The 12,196-nt window shown below is 45.1% G+C and overlaps 1 protein-coding gene across 1 annotated transcript in view; it reads right to left on the reverse strand.

Moving 5' to 3' along the window:
• SLX4IP (SLX4 interacting protein) overlaps positions 1-12,196 on the reverse strand; it is a 259,813-nt gene that overhangs the window by 226,430 nt on the left and 21,187 nt on the right. The gene's annotated exons all lie outside the window — the stretch shown is intronic.

Genomic DNA, 12,196 nt, shown 5'->3' on the forward strand with positions numbered 1-12,196 from the left:
CCCGTGAAGAAAAGAACGATCGCACTCGATTCCCTGCATCGATTGCGCTTCAGATCAATAGAACCAAGATTTGATGTGTAGTATCCCTCTGCCTAGGAACAGCTGGGGGATCTGTCTTAGCTGAGTGAAAGCCTGGGGGGAGGTGTTAATTAGCTTGAACATCTTCCCTGTGGAAGGCACAATTTCCCTTTCTGGTCTGGGAACCAGGTGACACCTAGCTGATCTCATTTAGATGTTAATTAACCAAAGGGTGATCAGGATGCCTAGGTGCAGCCAGGCAGGCTACGAATCTCCGGGAGGTCTTGACACCTTGCTCACTGGTAAAGATCAAAGGGAAGTCAGCTGTTAGCAGCTAGAACACATCCTGAATAAACCTGAGTCTCATAGCATAATCCATAACTTCCCAGATCTGTCATATTTCTGGGGTTCCTGATATGGCAGCTTCGCCAAACGTGGGGGAAGTGTAGCATGAGCCCCGGTGCTGGTTCTGAGGAAGTTTCAGAACATTCTGAGGTAAGGACTGCCAGTTAGGCAGTTTGAAAGTGCCCTGATGATACCACAGGGGTCCCACCCCTCATGTCTGGTATCAGGGCGCTGGGTAAATCGAGACAGACCTGAAAATGTTAATAAATCTGCCCTGACCTGTACGGTTCTGTGAGATAGAGCCCATATACGGGTAGATATGATTTCTAGTCCCCAGGACAAGGGGAGGGCTCATCTCATCTTCTAAGGGGGTGTGTGGCTCCCCGCCCTCACTCCCTCCTACTGAATCAGGGGCATAAGAATGGCAGAGGAGCCAAACTCAGGGTCCTCCACCCTGAAAACATCTTGAACTCATCGGTGCCAGCTTGAGGATATGCTGGCATCCACCTGGTCTGAACTCTGAACCTTGATTGAAACCCAGAACTCTGATTTTTCCCACAAAAAGGACATCTTTCCAAGAACTAAGTATTTTTCTCCCTTCTTTAATTTTTTATACTGGCTATTACTGTCTTAATAATTGTGATTTAAATAATTGTCTGTATATATTAATTATTTATATTGCGTGAATAAACGACTTTCTCCAAGTCATTCACTGTCCGCTACCCTGCTTATCAGCACACACAGAACTGATCCCGGGTCTCTGAAGATACGCTACTGTTTGTTTGTTGTTGGCTAGACAGAATATCGTGTGTTTAACCGTTTTATTCGCAGGACTAGTCAGTTAGTGGGCTCCACGGTCCCATGGTAACCGCGGTGGTGGCAGTTTACTCCGAACCAGTGGGTGAAGTTGTAATCACCCGTGTCTCACAGGCTCCCTTCTGAGTTGTCTGCGGCTAATTCTTAACGGTTCCTGCGCATTGACTGCGACCAGAGTTCGCACGATCTGTGCGCTGGCACCGTTTAGAAGGCTAAGTGCGGTCAGCCACTAGGGCTCCTGTGACAGTCCTTAGCTGCTGGAAACCTCTATGGTTGGGCAGGCATGCTGAAGCAGGCTAATAAAACCTCTGCTGACTTTTAAATGTAAAAAGGAAAGGTAAAATGGAATTTTTTTTTAAATTATGAGACAACTTGAAGGCATGCATTTCTAATGTGTCATTGAGATGCCATGGGTGCTAAACATGGTGCTCGTCTCACTTTAATGTGTCAGTGAGAGATAAGACTGTCGGAGAACAGGCCGAGGGCATTGCTCCCCTACTCAATCCGCCCACTCCATTGCGGGCTAGCGATGCATCTCTATAGGACTCTGCTCCGAACTGCCATACCAAGGGATAACGTCCCGATCCCTGCAGATGACAATCCCCGTACGTATGCATGAGGCATTAAAGTGTAAAAGAAACCCCATTTTGCACTCAATAGGTTTTCTGTGCATGTCTGTGTCCGACCCCGCCTCCAGGCCTACAGAGCACTCATGTGTGAGGAGACACAAAGAAAAGGGGGGGGACTTCCTCAAGAGGCAATATAAGTGTCCAAGCATAAACATTACTCACATCAGCGGGTGCTGATCACAGGCAATGTCTGCTTCCCACCATAGAGGTACGAATACCTCAAGTTTGACTCTAATGGCCCATACTCACGGGCTACAATTGTCGCCTGTGAGTATGAGGCGCAACACGGGCTCGCACCCTGAACCGTCGCTTGTCGCTGCTGTCGCCAGGCGATTAGCAACTGTCGCTAGTCCGCGTGGGTATGCGGACTAGCGACAGCATCAAGCAGGGAATACCTTGAGCTTCCGGCGGGGGGGGGGGGGGAGGAACATCAGCGACAGCTTCCTTCGCATCAGTTGCCAGGTCCCTCCGCCGTGTGTATGCGGAGGGACCTGGCGACGAGCTGTCGCCGGCCTGTCGCGCACACGCTCCCGTGTGCTAGCGACAGGCCACAAATGTAGCCCGTGAGTATGGGCCATTAAAAATGCTGCTCGCTCTCAGCCCGACCGGTTTTCACAATTTTTTAGTAACAGCAGCACCCGGTGCCGAATGTATGCAGAGGCAGCGCAATAGGTCAGCCTCCTAGTCCTTCTCATTCTAACAATATTTATTCTGTCAGATAAACATGTAGTGCATTGTACCCTGCATGTCCAATCAGTTGACGGCCAAACAAAATGACTTTATCAATGATTTTCGATCAGTCTCCATCAGAAATAGCTTCTGATGAACAGACAATCCGATCATTTTGCTTGGATCAGGGTTGTGGAGTCAGAGCAATTTTGGGTACCTGGAGTCAGAGGTTTCAATAAACTGAGGAGTGGGATGATTTTTGTACAAACTCCACAGCCCCGGTAAGTATTAGACTAATGGCCCATACTCACGGGCGATAAAAGTGGCCTGTCGCCAGCACACGTGAGCGTGTGGGCGACAGGCCGGCGACAGCTCCTCGCCAGGTCCCTCCGCGTACACACGCGGAAGAGTGACCAGCGGCGCGACGGAAGCTGTCGCCGACGTTCCTCCTCCCCCTGCCTGAAGCTCGCCGGAAGCTCTGCGTACCTCAATGGAGGTTGCAGTCGCTAGTCCGCGTACTCACGCGGACTAGCGACAGCTGCGGCGGAGTTGCGGCGACTGTCGCCAGGCGATTGAACATTTCAATCGCCTGGCGACTTCAGCGACGGGCGACAGTTCGGGGTGCGCACCCGTTCCGGGCGACAGTTCGGGGTGCGCGCGGCCCATACTCACGGGCGACCTGTCGCCGCAACACGCGCGCCCCGCGTGTTGCGGCGACAATTGTCCCTCGTGAGTATGGGCCATAAGGAGTCAGAGTCATTTTGGGTATCTGGAGCCGGAGTTGGAATCGGAGGTTTCATAAACTGAGGAGTAGGAGTCGTATGATTTTTGTACCGACTCCACAGCCCTGCCTTGGATCATTGGTTACTCAGGAGTGTGGACATTGGCTTGTGTACAGCAGCCCTATATCACCTCCAGTGCTTTCAACGGGTTTAAAGCAAACCTGAAGCAAAAAGAAAACTTAAAGCAGTCTAACACCCAGCATTTCAATTTTGCTTTAAAAGATTGCTTACAGCTTTAAAACTATTATGCCAGATTTTTTTTTTTATCAGAAATTCACTGAATGGGTTAAACATGACATTTTAGTGTTGCATTTAGCTAGAAATCTGCTTCCCTGCTGAGGTTTATGCCTAAAATACACGGGTTGACAGGCGGCTCGATTAGCTGCTGGATCAACCCCAGCCGCATCCCCACGTGCATAGATTGCCACTCGTCCCCGCCGGAGCTTCGTTATCAGCGCTCGATTCCCTGCCATTGTCCGCCGGCGGGGATCGGGTGGGAGCCGAGCGGCATGATCGGGCTAGCTGAATATTATCAGCTGGCCGATACACGGTACAGAAACGTACCGTGTATCCCCAGCATTAGATACAAATGTATCTATTTACAATGTAAATAAACAAACGCCTCTCAGAGCGCACAGAGGGCTTCCTAGACAGGCTTTTCAGAGTTCTTTTTGCATTCCAAACAAAGATACATTTGTATCTAAACCTCAGCACAGACGCGGATTTCTAGTTAAATGCAACACTAAAAAGTGTCATGTTTAACCCATTCAGTGAATTTCTGCTTAAAAAAAAAAAAATCTGGCATAATAGTTTCTAAAATGTAAGCAATCTTTTAAAGCAAAGTTGAAATGCTGGGTGTTAGACATAACAAGATATAATGAATTGTATGCATAGTACAAATAATGAATAGAACATTAGTAGCGAAGAAAAGAGTATAATACTCTTTAGTTTTTTTGTTTTTTTTAATATATATAACCTTGCATCCTGTCACATTTGCAGTTTTAAAACCAAACTCTGTCTTTTAATTTTAAAACAAAGCATGAATAATGACCCTGTGAACTTTCCAGTAGTAAAACCTCTACTCAAGCTGTCACTCACGGTGTCTTTTATGTTTAATGGGGACCTGAACTCTTGCAACAGACGAAAGGAAAACATAGAGAAATGCACCCTGTATGTATTTCGAGAGTTTAGCCCACTTCCCCCTCATTTGTGTCTAATCACAAGTTGTAATCTGATCTTTCCCCTGTGTCACATGACTGCCTATGGCAGATAAGCAGATAAGCTCATCTGAAAACATAAACTGTTAACAATATGTCTGCTTCCATAAATTAGCAAGCAGAAACACTAGAGATTAATTTAAGCATTTGTATCAGCTGTAACAAAGAAATGTTTTTTGTTCAAAGCAGGGCTGCGGAGTCGGTACAAAAATCATCCGACTCCGACTCCTCAGTTTATGAAACTACCGACTCCAACTCCGACTTTGGGTGCCCAAAATTGCTCCGACTCCTCGACTCCGACTCCACAGCCTTGGTTTAAAGGTTATTATGCTGTTGTGTATATTTTAAAGCAGAGGACATTCTGAGTTATGGTCCACTTTAAGTGCTTCAGAAAACTGGACTGTATTCGCCCCCAGTTGGGTCAGAGAGCTCAGAGAAACTATTTTGCATAAATAACGAATGAAGTTTTTTTTAACTCTTTCTCCTGGAAAACCATATGAGACTCTTTTCTTTGCTACTAATGTTCTATATCTTAGCTGTACTACACATACAATTCATTATATCATAAGTTTATTTTCCCTTCAGGTTTGCTTTAAGCCCAGCTCACTAATAGCGCGAAACAGGGAGGTTCTATAGTGTAGACTCATATGACAAGACAATAGAATGATGAATCTGAATTAACATAATAAGAATAATAAGAATATGGATGTAATGTATTCTATAAAAGCAGAGATGAAGACCTAGGTAGGCTATCTGAATAGCATCAGAATTCTATAGAATGACTGCACTCTTCCCTGTGGTAGTTCTGAGAAAGCAATGAACTGAATGAACTGGGAAGTTGTCAGCTGATCCAATGTTTTTCTAGCCACAAGGTTCATCTTCGGACCATTTGGTCACCCTACATTAGTGAGTAGCTAAGGGCTATTGCAGAATAGCAGTGCTGTCTAGCTGGGCTCTGAGAATAATCAGACAGACAGAAGCCCCCTGTGCTCTGCTAGAGGAAGATATTCTGAGGTCAGGTCACCCCCAGGACTCTGTGTTACCAATATGTAAGAGAACATGTTACTTTTTGGCACCGCACTGTCACTATGACAGAAAGAAAGCAGGAATTGTATTAACCAAAATCAATAGTCTGACAAAGGTTCCACAGTGGAACCTTGGTTTGCGAGCATATCGGGAACATGCGTGGCATACGTCAAAAAAGGGCACCCGGATATTTGAGTGCCCAGAAAAGTCGATAGTAGAATATCGTTAAATTTACCAACATTGTACAAGTAAAAGTGGAAAAAATAATAGTAAAATATTGGCACGAAATACCAATATTTTACTACACCTATACCCATTCTCACACTGAACCCTCCCACTACCAATGCCTAAAACTTAGCCACCTCCTCCCCAGACACCTAATCATAACAAGCCCTCCCCCAAACCTTAATCCTCCCCCAACCTTAATCCTCCTAACCCAGCCCCCTTCCATTCGGGTAACCTTCCTTAACCCTCCCCCTGCACATGGTTAACATGAACCATACCCACCAATTAAATAAATAAATAAAAAAAAACCTACAAAATAATTTTCAGGCACTGTCATAGGGGCCTATTGAAATGTTGGTAAGCAGGGGAACATTAGGCTCCCACAACATCCAATAAACATAGGGAGTCGGGGCCTCTATGTGACCCATTGGGACTGCAAACAGGGGAATCAGCACTGGAATGTGGGGACTGTAGGAGGAACGGAAGGCTTTATAGCCTTCCCTCTTCTTGAGTATTTTTACACTGCTGACTCCCTTTAAAGAGACTCTGAAGCGAGAATAAAACTCGCTTTTTACCTTATATTCAACATGGGCATGTTTGCCCCTGCTAAAACGCTGCTATCCTGCAGCAGAACAGGGGTTCTTTACACCCCAAATCCCCCCCTGCAAAATCCACTACCAACTTGGTCGTAGATTTTGCTGCTCATGGAGGCAGAGCTATGAGCTGTGGCTCTGCCCTGTGCGCGTCTATCAGCGGCGGATCTCCGCCTCCTCCCCGCCCCTCTCAGTGAAGGAAGACTGAGAGGGGCAAGGGAGAGGCAGCGATCAGCGCTGATAGACGCGCTGAGAGGCAAGGCTGCGGCTGTTAGCCCTGCCTCAAGCAGGAAGCGCTCCCCACACAGCTCGGAGGTGATTTGGGGGGTAAAGGACCCCCGTTCTGCCACGGTATAGCTGCGTTTTAGCAGGGGCAAACATGCCCCAGCTGAATATAAGGGAAAAAGCGACTTTTATTCTCGCTTCAGACTCTCTTTAACCACTTTACCCCAAAGCAGTTTTTACCGTAACGGACAAGAGCGATTTTCACCTTTCAGTGCTCATCCCTTTCATTTGCTAATAGCTTAATCACTACTACTGACAATTAAATGATCTATATCTTGTTTTTTTTTTCACCACAAATTAGGCTTTTTGGGGTTGATATTTGTTTTCAGTAATTACTTTATTTTTTATGCATTTTAAAGGGAAAAACAAGGAATAAATAAAAAAATACACTATTTCTCCAATTTCATCCCCTATAGTTTTAATATAAACACTGCTACTGTACATAAAACCCACACATTTTATCTGTCTATTTATCCTGGTTACCACAAGTTTTTAATTATGTCCCTAGTACAAAGTATGGTGACTATATATTATTTGAAATGAAGGAGTATTTTTTCTATGGTGTTTTTTTCCTCACTAATCTCACGTGCACGGGAACGCACATGCACACGCACGGAGTACACACATGCACACGCGGGAGCGCACACGTGCACTCGCACAGCAGCAGAAACACTGTTTGACTTATAAAAACGTCCTGGAGCTGTTAAGAGGCTCTATGAAGGACGTTTTTATAAGTCTGGTTGTCGTTATTTTCAATCCAAGGTTTAACTGTAAACCCTTTGCACCCGACTCAAAACTACAATAAAAAAAAATATGTGCTAACATATCACTACTGCTGGGATATGAAACAGTAGTGGAAGTTTGCTAACCCTTTACAACCCATCCTGAGACTAAGAACAGACCTAGTGCCATCATAATACAGCAGAGTGACATTCACATGTACTGCCTGATGCTGATGTGTAAGAGCAGAATGACACCAGCGGACTGAGTCAGTCAGCCCACCCAGACAGACAGCTGATCTCTGCGTGTTACTAAAGTGCACCACACCCAAAGCACTGCACAGACTTTCCCACAACACAAAGCATTCTTTCTTTTCTCTTATTTACTAGCGCCAAGTATCACATCACAAAAGTAAAATTCCTATTTCTCTCTGAAAAAATAATAATCCTCCTTGACATTTTTAAAACTGGCAATCAAGATCAGCGTTAAAGGTCAACTTAAGTGAGAAGAATATGAAGGCTGCCATATTTATTTCCTTTTAAACAATACTAGTTGCCTGGCAGCCCTGCTGGTCTATTTGGCTGCAATAGCGTATGAGTAACACCAGAAACAAGCATGCGGCTAATCTTGTCAGATCTGACAATAATATCAGAAACACCTGATCTGCTGCATGCTTGTTCAGGGTCTATGGCTAGAAGTATTAGAGGCAGATGATCAGCAGGCTAGCCAGGCAACTGGTATTGCTTAAAAGGAAATAAATACAGCAGCCTCCAAATCCCTCTGACTTCAGTTGTCTTTTAAAGAACAACTATCAAAGTAACTGTTCTTCTGTAAACACCATGTACCAATAGAACTTTTGCCCAGCAACACTAAAAAGCTTTTCAGAGGTCTTTTATCACATCCTGTGTGGAAAAAAAATGCTTCGTTTACTAACTGTTTGTCACAATTTGTGTTGGCATCGGCCTAGATGCTAGAACTATGCCATGTAGCTAGGTTACACTTCTCTGTCACTATTCACAAAGGAATTATTTACGGTTTGTGTCTGCCCTGCCTGCTTTCTCACATATCATATGAGAACAGCTGAGGGATTTTTAGATAAAGAGAAGAAGGATCTGAAAAGAAGGGCCTGTACTTTTCCTCCCTTGGATGCTCCCCCCCCCCCCCCATTCAGAATGAGATCTCCCTGGCTGTAAACAGTTTACTTCACACAGGGAGAGACACAGAATAAGGCACACAGAGCTGCAGCTGATGATTATTTACACACATTTGAAGCTATATTTCTGCTCTCTATCATTCTGAACACATTTTACTCACAGGGTTACTGCTAGTTAAGATTGTTTCTGTATGCTGGATGTGCTGGAAACAGTCCTCCATAGTAATGCCCACAGTGAAAACTGCTCTCTGTAAATGTCATATTTTATTCACAAAAAACATGAAAAAATGAAAAAAAAAGCCTTTTGTATTGCTATTTGCTAATAATTACTGGAAATATATGTGGCATTTAGAATTTTAGTTGACTTTTATAGTTGTCCTTAAAGGATAAATATACTTTAAAAAGGAGCCCAAGGTGAGAAATCCATGGAGACAGACATATCTATTTCCTTAAAGAATACCAGTTGCCTGGCAGTTCTGCTGGCCTTTCTGGTCAGTGGGGTCTAAATCACACAACTGAAACAAGCATTGTCAGATTGTCAGATTTGTGATAGACATCTGATTTGCATGCTTGATCAGGGTCTGTGGCTTAAAGTATTATAGGTAGAGGATCAGCAGGACAGCCAGGCAATATGCATTGTTTAAAAGGAAATATACATGCCAGCCTACATATCCCTCTTACCTCGGGTTCCCTTTAAAGTACATTTCAATTAAATACTGCTTGTAGCGTCTTTCATGCATAGCAACTGTAGCCATCTGAATGGGCCTGTGGGTACTAGGACTTAGTGCCTGCAGTGGCCAGTGCATCATTTATTCACCTGTCACACTGCTGCTCCCTCTTTCTCTCTCTCTCTCTCTAGGCAACTATCTGCAGCACCAAAATAACAGTCTCTACAGGTCAAAAGTCATTTTTACCTAACAATGTTCAGTCAGATTATTATTTTTTACTTGGTGCTGTGGTTTCTTCTGGCCACTAGGTGATGCTGTACAACAGATGAAAAATCTGTATTATTTCAATAGGCATAATTGAAATAATACAGGTTTTTCATCTGTTGTACAGCATCACCTAGTGGCCAGAAGAAGACACAGCACCAAGTAAAAAATAATCTGACTGAACATTGTTAGATAAAAAGGACTTTTGACCTGCAGAAAAGGATATGCCAGATTTATAGCTTACCTGAATTAAAATGTTGAGGGAAGAGGTGGGTTTGGAAGAATTTGCCTTAAAGCAAACCTGAAGTGAAAGGGATATGAAAGCTGCCATATGTATTTAATTTTACACAATACCAGTTGCCTCTGCCCTAATACTTTTAGCCAAAGACCTTGAATAAGCATGAAGATATGGTGTTTTTAAGAAAAATCTGACTGGATTAGCTGCATGCTTGTTTCAGGTGTGTGATTCACACACTACTGATGCAGGACTGCCTGGCAACTGGTATTGTACGAAACAGCCTCACCCTTGCATCAGAAGCATGCACAGCGCAAAAAAAATGTACTTTACACTAGTTTCTTTAAATGCACTCCTGGCTCTGAGCACTGGAGGGGTGAAGTGGGGGTGCAGTGGGCACCTGGGATGCAGAAAGAATTGGGGAGCCATGCCTGGCATTGCTGTAGGCAGCTGAGAAAGTGCATCTCCAGGTAGAGCAGCGCAGCACCCGGCATTGCACAGCCCCCATCCCCGAGCAACAACAGCACAGCGCTTCTTGCTCCAGCCAGCACCACAAGTGTCCTAAGCCATGCCCTGAAGTATTAGATGACGGTGCCAGCTGCTGTCGCCTTGTGTGGGTGTGGGGGGGAGAGACGTAAGTGACCAAGCTGTGTACATGTCAACGGAGGCGCTCTCCTCCTCTAATGCTGCCGCCGTTGGTCAAATCAAATGCACAGGTAGGTAGGTAAATAGCCCAATAAGAGGGCTTGGTGATGTGTCACGGATGGGATTAATCCGCCAGGCGCATCAATGACAGTGGGACTACTTTGACCCACTAAAAAGGGGGTAGTGAGACTATTTTATCCCACAGAAGTGACAAAATGCTGCGGAACCCCTGAAGGGTTCTCAGGAAAACCCTAGGCTTCCGCAGAACCCCGCTCGAGAATGGCTGGTGTTACAGGAAAAAAATATGGCAGCCTCAATATACCTCTCGCTTCAAGTGTCCTTTGAGGCACACCTGAACTTAGAGGAATATAGTGGTTGCCATATTTATTTCCTTTTAAACACCACCAGTTGCTGGAGTACATGTAAAAAGGATGCCAGAGATAGCCGTTAGTAGAATATCGGTAACATTACCATTATTCTACTACAGGTAGTTAATACCAGGGCTGTGGAGTCAGAGTCGGGGCAATTTTGGGCACCTGAAGTCGGGAGAAAATACACAGACTCCGAATCCTAATGAATTTAAACTGTAATTAAAATAGAAAATATGATAAAATGTTCTATTTCTCAGATAATAGTCATCATAAATAATTTATATATACAGTTAGGCTGCTTCCACACAGGGACGTTACAGGCGCACGTTAGTGCAGCCTGTAACGCTCCCCCAACGCACAGCAATGTAACACAAGTGGGCTGTTCACACTGCCCACGTTGCGTTACATGTAACGCTGCACATTGTAGTGAAAGTGCAGCATGCTGTGCGTTCTAGCGGCTTTAGCCGCGTTAGACTGTTTGCACATGCTCAGTGGGGGGACAGAGAGGAGGCGGGGAGAGCCAGCTACAGTAGCCGCGCACATGGCTACTTAATATGCACTGCACTGGCGGCCGCTGATTGGCCGGCGGGACCACGTGATACGGAGTGTCTCGCTCCGCATCACATGGTCCCGCCGGCCAATCAGCGCCACCCTGGGATACCTTATGCGGATAGAGCCGCCTAACGCGGCTCACTCTACCGTCCTCTCCCGCACCACCATGCGTTGCGTTAGGGGCACGTTATGCGACCATAACGTTCCCCTAAAACGCAACGTCTTGGTGTGTAAGTAGCCTAATAGCTGTGCTTAGTCCATAAACATGAAATAAACCAATCAAAATTACATACTTGTGCTGCTTCAATAAAGCAGTCCCCGTATTTTTAAGTCAGATATACATATCTGATTGTGACTGTATATGATGTGTACACAGGAATCTCTTATATATACACTAAGTAACATCTATACTGTAAGAATAAAGCCTGATGTGTAGCTATGTTACTAATAGAGATGGTCAATGAGATGGAAATAATGGATTCTGATTTATGCAAATGTATGCACACCCTTTGCTCATGAAATCAAATAATTTGATATGTTGTTAAAATTTGGTTTGGTGACTACAAATTAAAGGGTACCCAAGACGGATGCTAAGAAAAATGTTATACATCCCTGGGGCTTCCTCCAGCCCCCTTCAGGCTAATCTAGTCGTGTCCTCCTCCTCCACCTGGATCTTCTGCCATAAGTCCCGTTAATTCAGCCAGTCAGCGCTGTCCGGCCGCATGCCGCTCCCACAGCCAGGAACATTCTGCACCTGCGCAATAGTGCTGCACAGGTGTAGTACGCTCCCAGCGGCGGAGTGTGTGCATGCGCACTACGCCCGACTGGCTCAAGTACCTGGACCCATAGCAGAAGATCCAGGTGGCAGAGGACAACAGCGAGGGATTGATTAGCCTGAAGGGGGCTGGAGGAAGCCCCAGGTGTGTATAAAAACTTTAATTTCATCTGTCTCAGGTTTGCTTTGTTACACAGTAGTACTATAC

The sequence above is a fragment of the Hyperolius riggenbachi genome, chromosome 4 (genome assembly GCF_040937935.1).
Source record: "Hyperolius riggenbachi isolate aHypRig1 chromosome 4, aHypRig1.pri, whole genome shotgun sequence".
NCBI classification, from domain to species: domain Eukaryota; kingdom Metazoa; phylum Chordata; class Amphibia; order Anura; family Hyperoliidae; genus Hyperolius; species Hyperolius riggenbachi.